Genomic DNA, 20,294 nt, shown 5'->3' on the forward strand with positions numbered 1-20,294 from the left:
TTGATTCACATATGAGATCCATGCACATAAAATTTAAAATTTTGTTTCGTAAGTTAGATGACCAAGATCCTGCCATTGCACAGATCATGGATCATTTTTAGAAGATAATTGGACAGATCTGGACAAACCTAACCCCAGTATTCCCTAAATTGCACAAACATAGTTTAAACCCTGGCTGCACATTAAAGGACACCTCATAACTTAAAAATATACTGAAGCTCAGACTTCTCCCCTAGAGATTCTGATTTGTTCTGGGGTGAGGCCCAGGTATTAGTAGTTTAAAACTCCCCAGGTGGTTCTAACATATAACTAGGGAAAAGCATACTCATGCTAAGAAGTCTTAAAGGGAAGCAAAAATCTAAATTCAATCAATAGGATTTTTTAAAATAATGAGATATAATGCTAGGAATGTATTATTAATAGAAGCCTTAGTTGCTCTGCAGCAGGTGGTATGAAGGTAATTTCTGGAAGGTATGACTGATGACATAAAAGATAGCATATTCTTTAAGAAATCTTTTGAGTTCTTATCAAGCTCTTGCAAGAGTTGACATAGAAAACTTACACACTTTTTTAAAGTTACTAGAGACAGAATAAAAACTTGTTAAAGTAGTTTGGGAGACAGGGAAGGAGTAAGAAATCATGAGGAGGGGTATTTTTCTCTTACTGATAAAGAGCTGTATGCCTCAATTTGCTAAACTTGAAATGATGGCATTTTGTAAGACTGAAAGACTTCATGTAGGTGTAAGTAGAATGTCAAGGATGAGTCAAAGATTAATACCTAAATTATAGAGTATGATGCGAATTGTATGCCTCTGCCTTGGAAATCAAGTTGGGGGAGAAGGAAGTATTGACTGATTTTGAAAGTACTACTTCTCTTGGGTTATAATTTAATCAGATGGATCATACTCAATTCTGAGAATGGAGAAAGACTTAAGCCATGTATTTTTAAATAGTTCTGCAAGTTCTGTCAAGCATATAGCTTATCCATTGGCAGGCTAGCTCCAACTGTGCAAAAAGATTTCAAAAGTTTGGAAGTTCCTTATCTCAGAATGCATTGCTCACTAATCAGGATAAGATTTTTCCAAATGCCCAAATCATGCTTTGATTATAGTGGTAATCTCAAAAGTGACCTACCAGTATAATGATTCTTTATGAAACGCTTTATAGACTATCTGCAATTTTTTGTTAAGAACTGCTTGTTAAATCCTTCAGATTACCCTGGGTACCTTTGGATGGTATGAAAGAATTTCAAGAACACTCTCTCTGTTCTTAAGGAGCTTAAACATTCAATAAAAACTATCAAGAGTTGTGCATCTAGGGAAAAGAGTTTATTTTCAAGGTATAATAAAATTGCACTTAAAAGCTGAGAATCTGTAAAGTCATAAAGTACAAGGTTCTAAAAACTGAGTGACAGCAATAATACTGGGAATGCAAAATAGCTCCAGATGGTGCAATATTTTAAAGAAATCATTATATCAGCTTAAGGACACAGAATACTGGCTTGAGAAGTTATATTATCCTATAATTCTCTTTAACTTAGAACATAGGCATAATTACCTGCTCACTCCAATTCTTGTAATAGGGTAGATACAATCATTGTTGTTTTTCTCACCTGAACCATTTAATTTTGCAAAGATCTAAAGGGAGCCAATTCTGTAATATCAACCCTGCACCCTCTCTGTTCCCTGGTATTTTGTGAGGGTGAATGCTGCTGTTAAGTCACTTCAGTTTTGTCCAACTCTGTGTGACCCCATAGATGGCAGCCCACCAGGCTCCCCCGTCCCTGGGATTCTCCAGGCAAGAACACTGGAGTGGGTTGCCATTTCCTTCTCCAATGCATGAACGTGAAAAGTGAAAGTAAAGTCGCTCAGTCGTGTCCGACCCTCAGCGACCCCGTGGACTGCAGCCCACCAGGCTCCTCCATCCATGGGATTTTCCAGGCAAGAGTACTGGAGTGGGGAGCCATCGCCTTCTCCGTTGTGAGGGTGAATAGGAGTGAATTTATTTACTTTAGAAGTGAATAGGCTATTGCAAACGGAAGAGAGTTAAATGTATAATAGACATACATTCTATCATATGATATGTATGATAGACTAAAATTGCATGATCACTCTGTGCTCCACTTTCAAATAAATCCATTTCATTTCATTCTCAGAAAAATCCTTTTGGGTGATTTACAGGTCAGACTTGACAGGTTAAAAAAAAATGAAGCTCAGAGAGATAAAATTACTTGCCTAAAACCACTCAAGGGAGACTTTTAAAACCTGTTTTTTAACCTGAATTCCATAAAGGAGATAACATTTGCTCCCTGGGTTGTAGAACATTGCTACATGATTGAAATGCAAAAAAGTGAATCAACTTTCAAAGGAACCCAAGTGTGGTTCAGGGTTCTCATCTTAGCAACTCTCCTTGGGTCTTCCATCTCAAGTTTTAAGAGTCATAATGATGGTCCCTGATTCAGATTTTGGCTTGGCCACTTATTAGTTCTGTGACTTTGGGCAAGTCAAATAATATTTCTTATTTAACCTCTTTTTACTTCCTTATGAAAAGAACTAATGATATTAATAGCTTCAACCTCAAATGTATGTTGTGAGAATTAAGTGAGCAATACACAGGAAGTGCTTAGAACAGTACCAGGCATGTGGCAAATAGTAAATATTAGTTGTTTTTATCTTCATGATTTTCAAATTTTGATCTCCAAACCAACTAGCTCTCCTAAGCTGTACACTCATATGTCTTCCTGGTGCTGCTAGTGAGGGCATTTTCCTGGATAGTCACAGACCTCTCAAACTCATCATGTCCAAAATAGAACTCACCTTTGACTTAACAAAGAGGTTGTCACAATGAGTGGTGAATAAGCACTGAATAAATTTTAGTGGTTATCATTATGTATTCCCAAGCTATTCTCTCCCCTGTATTCTTTTTGTAAAGGGCACGTCATCATCCAGGGAATCTCATCCAGAAAGTTGAGAGGACTCCTAAATTCCCGAATTATCTCTTTTATACTTTCTGTTCCCAATGCCACATCTTTTTTGCTTATTTGAACAGGTTTCTAATGGTCTCTGGGAATTAAGGCATCTCTCCCTCAACATAAATTCTTAAAATTCAAATAGCAGGCCATTCACTCGCTTGAAATCCATCACTAATATGTATCCAATCTGCAGGGTGTGTCTGTCGCTCCTTTCTCACCATAGTTAACAAAGCCACCTTCTGCTCCAGCCTCACTTCTCAAATGTACCAGATGTTGTAGCCACATGGTCTTCTTCTGAAATTTTCTGTAGATTCTCTTTCCCGAGGGCCATTGCAAATGTTTTTCAAACTCAGAATAGGCTTTCCTCATCATGGTGAAGAAATATTTTCATCCAAAAGGTTGAGAAACAATGATTATTTGAATACATTTTTAAAAATTCAAGAATATGAAATCAAATTCAATATAATGACTTTTGGAGGAGCTAAAGATTTGCCAATAGTGGGTATACATAATTCACATAGGAGATGCTTTGCAAAGAGAGTAGAAATTGTTATTACTAACAGCTTTCTAAGTAGAAACTAGTATAATCCTTTGGATGATAAGAAAACAATAATCAGACAAAGTCTCTTTGTCAAAGAATTATGAACCCTGAAACAAACCCAAACCTTAAGCATTAAACTGATGTCACTACCATGGAAAGGACAAAACATTCGTGCATAACTAAAATATGTCAGTCTCTCCTTTTCACCTGGGTGTCTTGCAAAACCTGATATTAGTTTTTACACTGGTTTCACTGGCATTGATTCAAACTACATGAATGTCTATAAGCACCCTCCTAGAAAATTACCCCTAGTCTCTAGAGAGGGACCACTTGGATTTGATCTTGAAAGAGACTATTAGGGAAAATGACAATTGACACATCAACAGGAGAAAAAGAAAAATTGTTTTTAAAAAATCCAGAAAAGAGTGATTATACCAAAAATTTTGAGGAAGAGAAGAAGCAAAGTTCTAAGCATTCCAGTAAGTGGTTGAGTGAAATATTTTGCATGCACAAATTCAGTAACAGGTCATCTGTGCTGGGTCAATCTGTCTTTTCATACACAGCTTGTGAGTGTAAACCTAGGTCATTCAAAATGTGCTTCCTTTCAGAGTCTTCTGTCTTAAACAGCCCCCAATTAAGAAGTCATCTGAAACCTTCAAAACAAAGATTTGGGCCTTGCTTAGGAACAGTGATCTTTGGCGAGTCCTTCTTTCTTCAGGATGCAGTTCACACTTGCTAGTATGGCACGCAGGACCTCTAGATTATTTCCTTTTAGAGTTTTCGTATGTCATTGCATCTCCACAAACATCACAAACATTGTCAGAGCAATATCTCTGGTTTCTAGAGCCATATTGTTTTTCCTGCCTGCCTGCCTTTGTATGTGCTTTTCTTCTGCCCAGAGTACTCTTCTCTCCTCAAATAAATCTTTCATCCTTACACACTCTTAAGATTCTTAAAGACTGAGTTAACCTCCTGCTGTGTTTCCATCTCTGATCCCCCACATAATAATAATCCATGTTTCCATTGTACATAGACTCTACTGTAATGATGAAGATGATGATGGTGATGTTAGCAAGTATTTCGTCCTAAACTGTGGGCTTTTTGCGATGAGGACTGTTTCCTTCTTTTCTTTATTCTCAATTTCTAATTCAAGATCTCAGCCATAAAACTGTCTATAGAATGAATGAAGAAAGAAAGCATCATGGTATTTGCTGTATATTTGCCTTTTAGATGGCCTGTATTAAGAATTGCCTTTAAGATATATGGTAGGCTTTCAAGTGTTATTCACTTACGATGGTCATCAATCCAAATACATGTCTGATAGCATGGTTATAGCACGTCTGATGCATTATCTTGTCTGTCTTGTGTGCAATTTATGCTTGGTCCCAATGTTTGGCTAAAGCTCCTGTCATCATGGTGCAAGTTTTCCTGTGGTTTGCACCTTTCTTTTCCATCTCTCCATCAGCACTGAACACAACGGTATAAAGATGCCTTCTCCTCCGCAGCCAGGCTCTGCACAACCTCTGGGGAACCAAGGTTCAGCTGTGTGGGGTCACTTGTCAAACTTTTAGGGTAATTTCCACAGAGGATTGGAAATAAAAGGGACTCATGGACTGCCACCCAAGACAGGATCCCCAGATTCTGCTGACCTAATATAACTTATATAATCAGATAAACTAGAAAAATATTGATGATAAGTTTGTTAGTAGAACTATATGAAAAAAAAATCTTATAGCAAGAAGAACGCATACAAAAAGGAAAATAGCTTGGCTGCAGTGATGCAGTAGTTATTTACAGATGACTGTGAAACAGCATATTTGTTTTTTAAGCTGGTTAACCTTTAACAGAAAGTAAGAAAGATGCTCACAGTTGTAGCATCACACGATGCGCTAGAGCTTTCGAGAGGGAGATGCAGCCTTCTTCCCTCTGGGCCTTACGAAGCGCTCTCCCCCTCTTACCTCCCCATCTGAAGCCTAAGCAATCTTTGTAGCCATTTAAGCAAGCAAGCAAACAAAAAAAGGAGTGAAAAGTTTCCCTGAGGGCAAGGTAATGACAGATGCAATCATTCTGATCTAATTTTTCAGACATTTTAAGTCTTTCCTGGTGGGTCAGATGGTAAAGAATTTGCCTGCCATGTGGGAGATCTGGGTTTGATCCTTGGGTTGGGAAGATCCCCTAGAGAAGGAAATGACAACCCACTGCAGTATTCTTCCCATGGACAGAGGAGTCCGGCAGGCTACAGTCCATGGGATCGCAAGAGTCGGATGTGACTTAGCAACTAAACCACAGCTGCTGCTGATAAGTCGCTTCAGTCGTGTCCGACTCTGTGCGACCCCACAGCCCACCAGGCTCCCCCGTCCCTGGGATTCTCCAGGCAAGAACACTGGGGTGGGTTGCCATTTCCTTCTCCAATGCGTGAAAGTGAAAAGGGAAAGTGAAGTTGCTCAGTTGTGTCTGACTCTTCACGACCCCATGCACTGCAGCTTACCAGGCTCCTCTGGCCATGGGATTTTCCAGGCAAGACCATTATAAAGATAAAAGATACCTCTGGAAGCCAAATTTATGTTTATTTTTAAGTCTTTACAGTGCATCTTGCTATTGATCAAATCTTTGTTCTAACAAGCTGAAGAGAAATAATGGTGAAAATTTTGAGCCATAAGAAGGAAGAAAAACACACTTTTCAGTGAAAGTATATCACATCTATCCTGGCTACTGGTCTCTTTGGGGCATTTTAGTAGAATATCACATAAGTAATGCTGTTCTGTACTTACAGTGATGGGTTTATAACTTGAACATTTCACTATTTGTTGTAAAATTTCATCTTTCTGCAAATAGGTTTTAGATTTGAGCAATGACTAAGGCAAATGGATACATGAACAATTTGCAGGTAGATCACATTTTATGTCTTAGTTTAAAAATCACCAAAGGCTCTTTCTATGAAAAGTGTCTTTAGTGGCAATCAGAAGCACAAACTGGACTGGCATCCTAGCTTAGGCGCTGATTGATGGTAAGTTATTGTCTTACTACCTTCTGAACCACTTTCTCTTCAGTTACAGGGAGCATGAGGTTCTCTGGCATTATTTGTTCTCTCCTCCCCCACCACCCAACCCCAACCTCTGTCCCATGTACTCAAGAGTGGGCTTGTGCCATGAGCTTACTTAGACTCAAATCATCCTTTGTACACCCAAAGATTCATTAAAACCTTCTGCTAAGTAGTGGTCCCTCTGCTCCAGGCTCATCATGCTTGCTCCTTCCTTCAATTTTTAAAAGTGGAAGAGCGTAATATAAACATTTCCTAGCTAATAAGATTATTAAAAACCAATCTTTTCCTTCTTCCACTCAACCAACACAGAAAAATGGATGTCAGATCCCATCTTTTCCCAGTTCCCTCCTCTTACAGTGGATGAAGTGCCCCTCCTCTAATCTAGGCTTTTCTCTCTCAATCCTGTCCCCTTTCATCTCCCCAGTGACTTCAATCTGTCAATCATCCCTCTTCTCTGCTCTAGCTTCTCTTCTGATATACTTTCAAATTTATAGAAATGTGGTAGGAACAGTATGCAATTGTTTACATTTTGCCCCATCTGCTCCTCTCTCTCTTTTTCATAAGGAATCTCAATTCATCAGGAATCATTTCAGATACACTGGAGCAATACCATACTTCTTTTCTCCTAAATACTGCAGGGTATATTTCCTCAGACATTCTCTGACTTAACCACAGTTTGATGATCAAAATCATGAAGTCTAACACTGAGAACACCACCATTACTTAATCCATGATCCATATTCACATTCCATCAATTTTCCTAATAAAATCCTTTATCAATTCAGTCCAGTTCAGTCGCTCAGTCGTGTCCGACTCTTTGTGACCCCCTGAATGACAGCACACCAGGCCTCCCTGTCCATCACCAACTCCCGGAGCTCACTCAGACTTACGTCCATCGAGTCAGTGATGCCATCCAGCCATCTCATCCTCTGTCATCCCCTTCTCCTCCTGCCCCCAATCCCTCCCAGCATCACAGTCTTTTCCAATGAGTCAACTCTTTGCATGAGGTGGCCAAAGTACTGGAGTTTCAGCTTTAGCATCATTCCTTCCAAAGAAATCCCAGGGCTGATCTCCTTGCAGTCCAAGGGACTCTCAAGAGTCTTCTCCAACACCACAGTTCCAAAGCATCAATTCTTTGGCGCTCAGCCTTCATCACAGTCCAACTCTCACATCCATACACGACCATAGGAAAAACCATAGCCTTGACTAGACGAATCTTTGTTGGCAAAGTAATGTCTCTGCTTTTGAATATGCTATCTAGGTTGGTCATAACTTACCTTCCAAGGAGTAAGCGTCTTTTAATTTCATGGCTGCAGTCACCATCTGCAGTGATTTTGGAGCCCCAAAAAATAAAGTCTGACTCTGTTTCCACTGTTTCCCCATCCATTTCCCAAAGCCTTTATAGCTATATTCTTTTCCTGGTCTAGGATCCAATCTCAGATGACTTTCACATTTAGTTGTTATACCTCTTTAGTCTCCTTAACCTGGAACAGTTCCTCACCCATTTTTATCTTTCTTGAGCTTGACAGTTTCATAAAATAAGCATCAGTTTTTAGAATGTCCTTTAATTTGAATTTGTCAGTTATTTCCATATTATTTGAAATCCGTTTATCAGGAGGTCCATGATATTGGTTTGTCCCAATATTGGTAGTATTAACTTGGCTAAGTGGTATTTCCCATATTTCTCCACTGTAAAGGTATTACTTGTCCCTTTGTAATTTATAAGTTATCTGTGGGGAGACAGTTTGAGAGCAGGCTATATTTGACTCATGAATTTTAGCATCCTGTTATTTCCATTCCATAGAAAATTGCCTATTTTCTCACTCTTATTTTCTATCCATGTGGACTTGTGGATTTTACTTTTAAAAATGGTTTACTATTTCTATCATGATTTATTTTAACGCTCAAATTTTCAAGACTTGGTCACTGGCAGTCTCTTATATCTTTAACCCTTTCTGCTTACCGTTTTCCACCAGCATTTAAACCTATTTAACTCTTTCTAGACATACTTCTCTTTTACCATGTCTGTGTTTGCTTTCCCCATTTCTTTCTTTCTCATTCACTCTTCACCCTACTACAGTCTATCATTCCAATGAAACTGTCTCATTAAGGCAAAAATGACTAAGTTGAGAAAATTGAGAAATACTCATTTTCAATAACACCTCTTCTCCTCTCTCTCTCTCCACCCCTTTCCGCTTTTTTGGCCATACCATGCAGCATGTGGGATCTTAGTTCCTTCCCCAGGGATCAAACCTGTACCCCTTGCAGCAGAAGCTCCAAGTCTTAACCACTGGACTTGGCAACTAAGCAACAGTAACAAATATAAACAGTAATTTAGACAGTGTTATGGATTATTGTGGACTTCCTGGTGGTTCAGATGGTAAAGAATCTGTCTGCAATGCAGGAGACCCACCAGGTTCAATCCCTGGGTTGGTAAGATCCCTGGGGAATGAAATGGCAACCCATTCCAGTATTCTTGCCTGGAAAAATCCATGGACAAAGGAGCCTGGTGGGCCACAGTCCATGGGGTTGCAAACAGTTGGACACTACTGAGCAAATAACATTCTTACTGCACCTTTTTAGTGTTCTGAGCTCCTTTTTCTACCAGTCCCTTAAGTGTTGGAGTTTCTCATAGCCCTTTGCTCTTCTAACTTTATGGATTCTCTAGGTCCCTGTAGAAGTTTATATACAATTTTAGTATATGTGCTGCTGAAGCAAGCACAGGAGCTTGTATACAGTCTCACATCTTTCATTACCACCTGCTGCTGCTGCTAAGTTGCTTCACTTGTGTCCAACTCTGTACAATCCCGTAGACGGCAGCCCACTAGGCTCCCCCTGTCCCTGGGATTCTCCAGGCAAGAACACTGGAGTGGGTTGCCATTTCCTTCTCCAATGCATGAAACTGAAAAGTGAAAGTGAAGCCGCTCAGTCATATCTGACTCCTATCGACCCTATGGACCGCAGCCTACCAGGCTCCTCCGTCCATGGGATTTTCCAGGCAAGAGTACTGGAGTGGGGTGCCATTGCCTTCTCCGCATTACCACCTAGATTCTGCTTACTCCAAATTCTGTATTTCCAACAATGACCTGCTTCTTGAGCCTCAGATGTATGTATATCCACTTTCCAGCTGGATAGACCCTTGGGGCATCTTCCAGGCCCTTCACATTCAAAATATTCAGAATGAAGCTGAATCTTTCTTCTGTATATTGACACCAAATTAAATCTCAGAGACAGAATTTTGTGTAAAGTAGAAAAGAACAGCTTTATTGCTTTGTCAGGCAAAGGGGCCACAGCTGGCTGGTGGCGGTTTGGTTGTTAAGTTGTATCTGACTCTTGTTACTCCATGGACTGTAGCCTGCCAGGCTTCTCTGTCCATGGAATTCTCCAGGCAAGAATACTGGAATGGGTTGCCATTTCCTTCTCCAGAGGATCTTCCTGACCCAGGAATCGAACCCAGATCTCCTGCATTGCAGGCAGATTCTTTACCCACTGAGCTACGAGGGAAGCTATGCCCTCAAAACTGTGTCCCAACCTGGAGGAGTTGTAAGGAGCTCTATAGTAATGTTTCAAAGAGGACATGATCAGCTCGTGGACATTATTCTGACTGGCTGGTGGTGAGGTAAGTGGAAGTCAGGATCACCAACCATCCTACTGTTAACTTCTCCCACCTGGAGGGGGTTTCAGTAGCTACAAAACAACTCAAAGAGATTGTTATTGTATTCCTTGAGGAGGAACCAGGGCACTGCCCCAAGGCTGCTCTATTGTTTCCTTTGACTGCTCCTATCTATTCTCCACAGCCCTTCCCTTCCCTTCCCTAGTTAGCAGCTGTTTGAACCTCTGGTTGGAACTCAGGAAAGACCCTGGAGGCTGAATGAAGCCTATTCCCCGTAATCAAGAAATGGGGGACACAGAAAGGTTTTTGTATACAGGAGCCCCACAGGGTCCTGCTTGTCATCAAGAATAAAATTAATCATCCCACTGCATAAACAACTTCCTTCCCCTCGTGCCCTGGTCAGTAACAAGTACCATACTTATCGGTTTGCTCAAGCCATAAGTCTCGTTTCTTCTTTCTCATCTAAAGCAAACTAGTCCTTGTCCCCTAAGTATTTATCAAGTTTTCAATTTCTCTCTGCTCCATTCTCTATCCTAAAACAGACCGTCATCATCTATTTCCTTTTTTGCTCAGTCGCTTCAGTCGTGTGACTTTTTGTGACCCTATGGACTGTAGCTTGCCAGGATCCACTGCCTGGGAATTTCCTGGGAAGAATACAGGAGTGGGTTGCCATGATCTTCCTGACCCAGGAATTGAACCTGTGTCTCCTGTGTCTCCTGCATTGCAGGCAGATTCTTTACATAGATGGCCTTCTGGGAAGGCCATCTGTTTCCTAGAATCCTGCACTATCTTCCCCAAGCCATTCCCCTGATCTCTAGAACTGCTGTCTACAGACATATATTGGAATTGTGATAGGTAAGATAGAAGCATTTCTTCCTGTTTCTCCCTTTCCTTCCTTTTATTCTCTGAGACTGAGGACTAGATCCGGGTTGGAAGGAAGTTTAAAACACAGATGGAGCTGCAGTTTTATGAAATTCTGTCACCAGAGGAGCATATCTTTAAGTTAAAGTAAGTCAGCTTAACTTAAAAAAAAAAAATGTTTTCAGAAGCTGTGGAGAAAAAAATTTACAAATGGGCTATATTATATATTGGCCTCATTTGCTTTTAGGACAATAATTAAATCTGTTTTAAGTACATTAATTGTTGACTAATAGATCAACAGTGGTAGACTTGAACAGCTGGGTGACATTCAGGTAACTGTTACCAAGCCCAGGCTTGTTCTGCTTGCCACACAACAGACCAATAAACCTCAAGTTGTTGGAAGAAGGAATAACGACTTTATAATCAGAAAGCTAGCAGGTCGAAAAGATGACAAATTAGCCTCTCAAAAAACCTTCTCTCCTTCAGAATTTGGGCTTTTATATACAAGGAGGGGGAGGGGTCCAGTGTGGCACCAACCAATGGCTGAGCAGGACGGTTAACGGTCGCTGGTGGACCGTTGCTCACTAACGGTTGCTTGCTTGGGGGAGGGGCCCCGGTGGTACCAGTCGATGGCCGAGCGGCAGCTCCTGCCTGTATCGCCCCTATTACACCCTGAGTAGAAAGGTGTGACAAGGCTACCCAGGTGGCGCAGTGGTAAAGGGTCTGCCGGCCAATGCGAGAGGCAGACAAGACTCGGGTTTGATCCCTGGGTTGGGAAGATCCCCTGGAGGAGGAAATGGCAACCCACCCCAGTATTCTTGTCTGGAGAAGCCCATGGACAGAGGAGCCTGGTGGGCTACAGTCCATGGGGTCGAGAAGAGTAGGAAGTGACTGAACTCACTCACTCACTCATTCACTCACTCACACACACACACACAGCTGTGAAATCTGAAGAGGTACTGGGTGCTCTAGCAACTTCATCCTCTAGCTCTTCTTTTCTGCCAGTTTACTGCCGTATTTTAAGTTTGTTTTTTTTTAAAGGCAAAGTTACAATTAGCTAACTATTCTCCATCATTCATTCATTAACCATGTTCATGAGATTTGACTATCATAAATCAGGGACTTTCTTCTCAAAGTTGTCCTCTATATTTCTTTTGTCAACTTAAAAAAAAAAAAAGTGCACAGCATGAGATTTAGGTTTTATTTGGGGCAAAAATGAAGACCATATCCTGGGAGACAGCATTTCAGAATAGCTCTGAGAACATGCTCCAAGGAGGTAGTGGGGGGAGGTTAATAATATCTGGTTTTGGTGAAGGGGGAATACATGCAATCAAGCACATATTTTTGCAGAAGGATTCTGCTAGTCATGAGGAGCAGACATCACCATGAAGGAATTTAGTGCTTTTCTAGAGGTAAGGAGATGTAAGAATTGGACTCATAAAATCATGTCTAACTATATGAAGACCTGTCCTTCAAGTTTTTCCAAAGCCCAGAGTGCCTCATATCTGCTCTCCACCCACCCTGAACTCTCTTCAAGGGATGTTGAAGGTCAGCAATTGCAGAAGCTCATGAGTTAATCCTTGTAGAGGGAGATGGCAGGTGCCCTCGTGAAAGTGAAAGTCGCTCAGTCATGTCTGACTCTTTGTGACCCCATGGTCTGTCCATGGAATACTCCAGCCCAGAATACTGGAGCTGGTTGCCATTCCCTTCTCCGGGGGATTTTCCTGACTCGGGGATCAAACTGGGGTCTCCTGCACTGCAGGCAGATTCTTTACCATCTGAGCTACCAGGGAAACCTGGCAAATACCCTTGGCAAGTACCAAGTTGAAGTTGACACGTTCCCACTCTTTGCCCTTCTTCCATGAATACCACCTTCCTTCCATTTCTGCCTCTTCCACCCCTTGGTTTCAATTTCTCCTCTTCTTTCCTCTTACCTCAGCTCTCTTTCACCTCACATTCTTCACTATGCATTGGATTGGCCACAAAATTCATTTGGGTTTTTCTGTCAGCTCTTACGGAAAAACTTGAATGAACTTTATAGGCAACCCAATATTTCTTGATTTTTTTTCAATTTATCTCCAGAGTACTAGGTTTTCTCCTATTTAAAAAATGTTCAGGGCTTCCCTGGTGGCTCAGTGCTGAAGAGTCTGCCTGCCAGTGCAGGAGACACAGGTTCAATCCCTCATCTGGAAAGATCCCACATCGAGCCTGTGCCCTAGAGCCTGGAAGCCGCAACCACTGAAGTCTGGAAGCCCGGACCCTGTGCTCCACAAGAGAAACCAGCACGAGAAGCCTGCACATCACCACTAGGGAGTGGCCCCTGCTCACTGCAACTAGAGAAAGAAGTCCACGCACCAACCAAGACCCCACACGGCCAAAAAATAAATTTTTAGAAATTATAAAAAACTTTCACCATTCACAGCCCTTTTGTTCTTATTGCCTATCATATCTCTTCCTAATCCCCGCTCCTATTCCTTCCCCTGCCTCATATTCCACTCAAGTCGTTCTCACTAAAATCCCCATAGAAGCGGAATTCACGGCTTAACTGCATTATGGTCCACTTTAACTCTTCCGCACTTCCACTCCATTTGGGGGTGTTTTCTTAGGGTTGCTGCTATGACTATTGCTGCTTCCTCTGACGGGACACTCAACAGGCGGGCCCATCACCTTCCAGCACTCTGGCCGCCCTCTTACATTTGTGTGCCAGGAAGGGAAGAAGGCCTTCAAGACAGGGCTACGCCTGCACGTTTTACAGTTGAAGGGAAAATCACAGACCTCTTAAACCTCGGTGGAGGACGATATCTACTCTATTTGCCTTGTTCATCCTTCCTCTGCACAGCGTTTCCAGCCTCTTTTAAACCACCCTGTGGACACAGTGCCTGAATTCACCATTGAGCAGAGACCTCCCCCTCTTTCCTAGACTGGACACTGGGGGGCCAAGGTCCTGTCACTTCTGGAACTGTGGGTTGGCATGGCCTCCCTGGCACTTAGTCATCCAATCTGGGCTTCCCACAGTTAGAAGACAGCAGGGATTGGGGTGGAAGTTGGGGAGGTGTGTGTGTGGCGGAGGGGAATGATCACGATTTAATTGCTGCCTGGAACACCCTCACTGGTGGTGGGATTGCTCTGAGTCTCTACACAGCTTGATCTTGTGCCAGGAGATCCCACTGGGCACCATGCTGCTCTTTGCTGTACCAGCAAAGAAAACCAGAGGGGTTGATATTTCTTCTCCTTCTTAACCCACTAGGACCTGAGCCAAGAAAGTGGGGGGAAAAAAAAAACAAATTTAGAAACATTTTTTTTTTCTCCCTGGGGACATTCATTTCATGTATAAATTTTTCTGCATTTCTTAATCAAGTGGCATGTGATGTCCATTTAGAGTTGCCCCTTGCTCAGTTTGCGATCTCATGCAATTCCTGACAGAGGAGAACAAGTCTACAAACCAGATGGAGAAATAGAAGAATGCTGTCCTGAAGCCAGGGGGTGTGCTGAGCATCAGGAGAATAAAGTCTGGGACTTCCCTGGTGATGCAGGGGTTAAGCTTCCATGCTTCCAATACAGGGGGCATGAGCTTGATCCCTGATCAGGGAACTAAGATTCCTACATGCTATATGTGGCCAGGAAAAATAAATAAATGCAAATAAAAGAAAATAAATTTCAACATAGGAGCAAAACACTGAGAAGCTGCCTGTGCTTTGTAATTTTGTCACGACTCCCAGAAAGACAGCAAGAGGGGTCCCGGCTGGACTGTCCCACACAGTCCTTAGGAGTTCACCCTACATTGTCCTGGCATCCAAGAAGGGAAAACAATTTTTTTAATCACCAAATTCCTCAAGTAGCGTCTTCGCCTTTGTTTCAGGATTTTAAAATCCTGGGTTTCAAGGTCAATAGATTAATAGTCCCAGCTAATGTGCTGCAAATCTGCAATTAAAAAAAAAATTATCCGTCTCCTGTGACTGGTGTCTACTAGCCTATCACTTAGTATCCTTCCCTGGCTTTTTCACTGGAGATCCAAATGTTTATTTTGAAAGCTGCTCAGAAAAAGAGGGCAGAAGTGAAGATGACTCTTACTGTCAAACATCAGTTGGTGTGAGAGCATCTGTAAATTTCTCTCAAAACAGAAAGTGAAGAAAAAGTACAGGAGTGTGAGGCGTCCGAACGTGTCTTAAGTGTAATATTGATAGAAAAAGGGATGTTTGCTTCTGTTCATTTCTTGTCAAACACACTTCTCTCTCCTCCCTTTTACTCTAGCTTCTTAATTCATGTTTATACGGTATATCTGGGACCATAATCTGAGTTCTTTGCAAGTTCCAAAATATTTGTTGTCCTTATACAGGAAAGACAGCTTGGGTGGGTCTGTAATTCTTGGGTCATGCTCTTAGGTAGGCGGAGAGTATGCAAAGCCATTAAACATAGCAGGATATGCAGAGACCAGGATATAAACCTAAAAGCCTTTTTATATGGCCTGGGTTTTCTGTAACTGCCTCTTTGCCTGGGTTTCATGGAAAACTCTCTATGGGAGATGTCTTAGTAGAGAACCAAAGGCCACTGGCCCAGTGATCTGCTTCATAGCAATGCTGACTGCAGAAATCAGAGTGGACACATGGCTGGCTGCTGTATTTTAATCAACCTTGTGAGGCACTTGCTTAACCATCCACATCGGTCGGCCAGCTTGATCCATTTTAAGAACACCTGCTACTGGCCAGGTCTCATTATCTGAGAGAAGGTGAAGGTCAGGGATCACGGGATGGCTCTGATGGGGCTGCAGACGGCTGGCAGACAGGACATTGCCAACTCTGCGAAGGTGGTTTTACATCCGCTCCCAAGACTGGTCCTGCTCAATCATCCACGTGCTCTCCACCCCCACCAGCCCAGCTCCTTGGAAGAACTGACTTTACCCTTGCAGGCAGTGCTCAGTTTTCCGAAGGTTTGCTTCTAGCCTTCTTCCCCACACACTGACGCACTGTCATATTCAGTGACTCTTTTCCATTTTTCTGATCGGCTATATCATATACGCCCTCATTTTAAACCTCATACATTCCTGAATGTTTTACCTGGGGGTCCTGTATAGTTTGGTTGTTCAGTCTCTAAGTCATGTCTGACTCACTCTTTCGTGACCCCATGGACTGTAGCCCGCCAGATTCCTCTGTCTGTGGAATTTTCCAGGCAAGAACACTGGAGTGGATTGCCATTTCCTTCTCCAGGGCATCTTCCTGACTCAGGGATCGAACCCACATGCCCTGCATTATAGGTGGACCCAGACCTGCCCAGCACAGAATCTTCAGGCACTTAACTCTCGATGCACCTGAGCTCCACCCGGGTATTGGCTCCATTACAGTTAAACTCCGCTGGTCCCACACTGACATCATCTTCTTTGCACCCTGTATTTTCCCTAGGTTGACAGTATCTCCTAGGCAACAAAACGTGGGAGCCTCCTTAACTGCTCCATCCTCTAAGTCTCCCACAGAAAAGAAATCTCTAAACCCCATCAGTTTTTCACGTTATTACTGTTTCTCATGCTATCACATTTTGTCACCTGACCAGCCCTATCCTAGGACAGATACACTCTGGCAGGGAATATAGTACCAGCTCCACGATCACTTTGCCAGTCTTGGGCATTCTTCCCTTGCAAATTCATCTTTTGCAAAGCCAGTGGGGTGATCTATCCAAAATATTAAGCCGACCGTGTCATTCCACACCTCGGAGTCTTTTGCTGGGTTCCCAGGACCTGCAGGTGAATCCAGAACTCCTTAAGGTGGAACAGGTGTCCCACTGCATCCGGCCCCATGCTCCCTCCAGCATCTGCTGCTGTATCTCATACTGAAATGACACTGGTGGTTTCTGAACTCACAGACCACGCCTTGCTTTCCCGGGTTTGCTCACGCTACTCATCTGCCTGCACGGTTTTCTTCCTTATTCTCCTCATCCTTTAAGAGAGGCTTCAAGTCCTACCTCCTTGGGAAGTCTACATAAATTCACCCTCGCTGCTGCTCACATCCACTCTGGTAGGTGACGGGATCTCTTGCATGCGTGCCTGCTAAGTCGCTTCAGTCGTGTCTAATTCTGTGCAACCCTGTGGACCGTGGCCCGCCAGGCTCCTCTATCCATGGGATTCTCCAGGCAAGAATGCTGCAGTGGGTAGCTCTGCCCTCCTCCAGAGGATCTTCCCATCCCAGAATCGGAGCCTCTTATGTCTCCTGCATCGGGAGGCAAGTTCTTTACCACTAGCGCCACCTGGGAAGCCCCATGAGATTTCTGGGGTTCCCATAACTTGTTTTCTCCCCTCTACTTAAACTGACAATAAGGCCCTGGGCCTTTTTCATCTCTCCTCCACTAGGCTTTGAGTTCCCTGAGGTCAGATTCTGTTACTTTCATCTGCACAACCAAGCACAGTGCCTAGGGGAGCATGCTCTCCTTTGATTGTTGAAAGACCAGCTTACTCAGTATCTCTAGCTTTTAGTTTTCTTGGGTAAATCAAGATGTAGGAAAGAATAGGAAAGACAGAAAAGAAGAATTTCACTGGAACTGTCTCGTTCTGCCTGACCCACAGCAAGCCAAAATGCTGAGACCCCGAGGCTTACAACAAAGAGCTCGATTCCTAAGGCAGCGAAGCTAGAAGACTTAGCTTATTACTTACCTCATTCTCATTACTTAGGAGACCATTCCTCCAATCCACTTCATGGAAGGTAAGGGGCTGGGGGTATTTACAGATGAATAATAAAGGAGCCGGGCAGTCTCAGACGTGGACAGCTTGGGGACTGTGGGGAAGTGTGATGGCAAAAAGGTGTGGTCATCCTAGTTCTATGCAGGCATAATTGGGCTACGGGCCTCTCCACGTTCTTAGGGTGGAGTTTTTGGCCCTCTGATGGAGAAAATCTGACCTTCATGCAAGCCCGGTTGGAGAGTCTGTGATCCTATCCAGTCTGAACTGGCTCAGCCTGAACTAGATGCAGCTGACTCCAAGTTCTTAGAAAACACTTGGGGAAAACATGCCATTTGAAGGGCATGGGAGTCTTAAAAAAAAAACCAAAACAAACAAACAAACAAACAAAAAACACGACCTTGATTACTCAGGTGAAATGGATTTGACTAATTATTACCCACAGTTTCAAGAACGCATCATTTGTATTTGCTACACCTGACTGTAAGTGTAATTGCTTAAGAGAAACACAAGTGAGGGGGTAACACAAGATTGAAAGCAGGAGGAAAGGGGACGACAGAGGATGAGATGGTTGGATGGCATCACCGACTGGATGGACATGAGCTTGAGGAAGCTCTGGGAGTAGATGATGGACAGGGAAGCCTGGTATGTTGCAGTCCATGGGGTCACAATGAGTCAGACACGACTGAGTGGCTGAACTGAACACAAGGTGGGTATTGAAGGTAGCAGGGATGGGAGATGGGCAGGAGAGAGGTCAGGATAAAGCACTAGGAGGACCTAACATTTAAGCGGGGGCTTGAGGAAAGGGAGCAAGAGGTCTGGCTAGTAAAAATGGGCTCTGGAGCACCATCTAATGGTGCTCTTTTGTTTATAATAAAACAAGCAGCGTTACAAACACAGTTAACAACAACAAAACCCACTGAGTCCTTGCTTATTCCAGCAGTGGTCATGTATCAGCCAGTGAAGTACTGGGTTCTTATCTAGGGCAAGCAGTTTAGAGAGGGAATTACCATGAAAGGAGAGAGAAAAATGGTAGCAAAGTGCCCTAGGAAGAGAGTCACACTCTTAGATGGAAGGCTGTCCCTACCAGTCATTACTCGGTAGGGAACAAGCTCGCTCACTTCAGGCTATAAGCCAGTCCTGCTTGCTCTCTGGATGGTGTCAGTGACTCAGCACCTTGCAATAAGCAAGGAGCCACCACCCATCAAAAGTACAAAATGAGATTCTCTCCAGGGAACCTATGCAGTCCTCTCACAGCCCATGGACCCCGAGGCCATCAGCTCCCCTGGCTTAGTTCTGTTAAGGAGAAGTTTTCCAAAAGCAGAAGTCATTGGAAAGGAAGGGAAATCTTATTCCAAGCAAGGAATATCAGGGGGCTTGAAACTGGAAGAGGGTAGGTAACAAGCCATTAGTGGAGCGTAAGAATAATGGGAGATGCCACTGAAACGTTATGTTAAGTGAACTGGTATGATATTTGAACTCTGGGTTTTTCCTCCAATGCTATGTGTGGGTAAAAGCTGTCTGGGTAAAAGGCCAGAACTGGATGCTGAAGTCTCACTGCAGTTGAGTCAGATAAGGACGTGGCTATCACCACCAATAAAGCAATCTATGCCACAGGTTGGGTACCTGCTGGCCCAGTGCTGCAACTGGTGCCCCTCTGGGCGTTAGCCACTGTGGTCCCTGCAAATGCAGAGCAACTGCTGCCACCGCCAGAGGCGCCCTGCGTGGACATCTTTTCATCTTTAGCTCCTCATTCCTGCTTGAGCGGGTGCCTTTGATGGTTCAAGCTTTGGGTGTGTGGCAGGCTTTCTGCCAAGGGAGCCTGGCAAAACAAACATTGCCCGTTTTCAGCTTTTACTTTGCCTCTCAGAGAGCTTATCTGGTGGGGGTTTCCCCAAACACAGACGGAACTAGGCAGCTTAAATTTTTTTTTTAAAAGACAAATTCCAACATACTATTATTTGAATCAAACTTTTCAGTTGTAATTATTCATTTCCTTACTAAAGTAAGATTAGAATTGAAAGTAATACATATCAATTACACACTAACTCAATAATATTACAAGCTAATTTTAGTTTTACAGTCAAAGCAATTGCTAACCTCAGAATAGATTTTTTTTCCTACAAATTTTCACTTAAAAATCAGTTTGGAGCTCTTATTTTCCCCAAAGAAATAATTTTTTTCACATATAGTTTTCTGGGCCAGGAAACAGACTTCAGTTTAACTTCACATGTATCAAGGGTAACAGAAAGAGGGAGGGATATAACAATGAACTTACATGTCCATTGTTTTTTCCAATGCACATTTCCTTCTTTTTTTTGCAGTAGCTTCTGAATGCATTTTATGCAATATGATTGGGGCTGCTGCTGCTGCTAAGTTGCTTCAGTTGTGTCCTACTCTCTGCGACCCCAGGCAAGAACACAGGAGTGGGTTGCCATTTCCTTCTCCAATGCATGAAAGTGAAAAGTGAAAGGGAAGTCACTCAGTCGTGTCTGACTCCTAGCAACCCTACCAGGCTCCTCCATCCATGGGATTTTCCAGGCAAGAATACTGGAGTGGGGTGCCATTGCCTTCTCCGTGATTGGGGCTAGAATCCTCAAATTC

The 20,294-nt window shown here is 43.0% G+C and overlaps 1 protein-coding gene across 3 annotated transcripts in view; it reads right to left on the reverse strand.

Annotated features, from left to right (window-relative positions):
- PHACTR1 (phosphatase and actin regulator 1) overlaps positions 1–18,331 on the reverse strand; it is a 565,894-nt gene extending 547,563 nt beyond the window's left edge. For all 3 annotated transcript variants that reach the window (XM_086370843.1, XM_086370849.1, XM_086370839.1), the window contains exon 1: positions 17,667–18,331. The gene's annotated coding sequence lies outside the window, so the exon portion shown is untranslated. The remainder of the gene's footprint in view (positions 1–17,666) is intronic.
- Between the last annotated feature and the right edge of the window lie 1,963 nt (positions 18,332–20,294).

Source organism: Bos grunniens, chromosome 23, assembly GCF_055505025.1.
Source record: "Bos grunniens cultivar Pamir isolate PY7600 chromosome 23, Bosgru_T2T1.0, whole genome shotgun sequence".
NCBI lineage: Eukaryota > Metazoa > Chordata > Mammalia > Artiodactyla > Bovidae > Bos > Bos grunniens.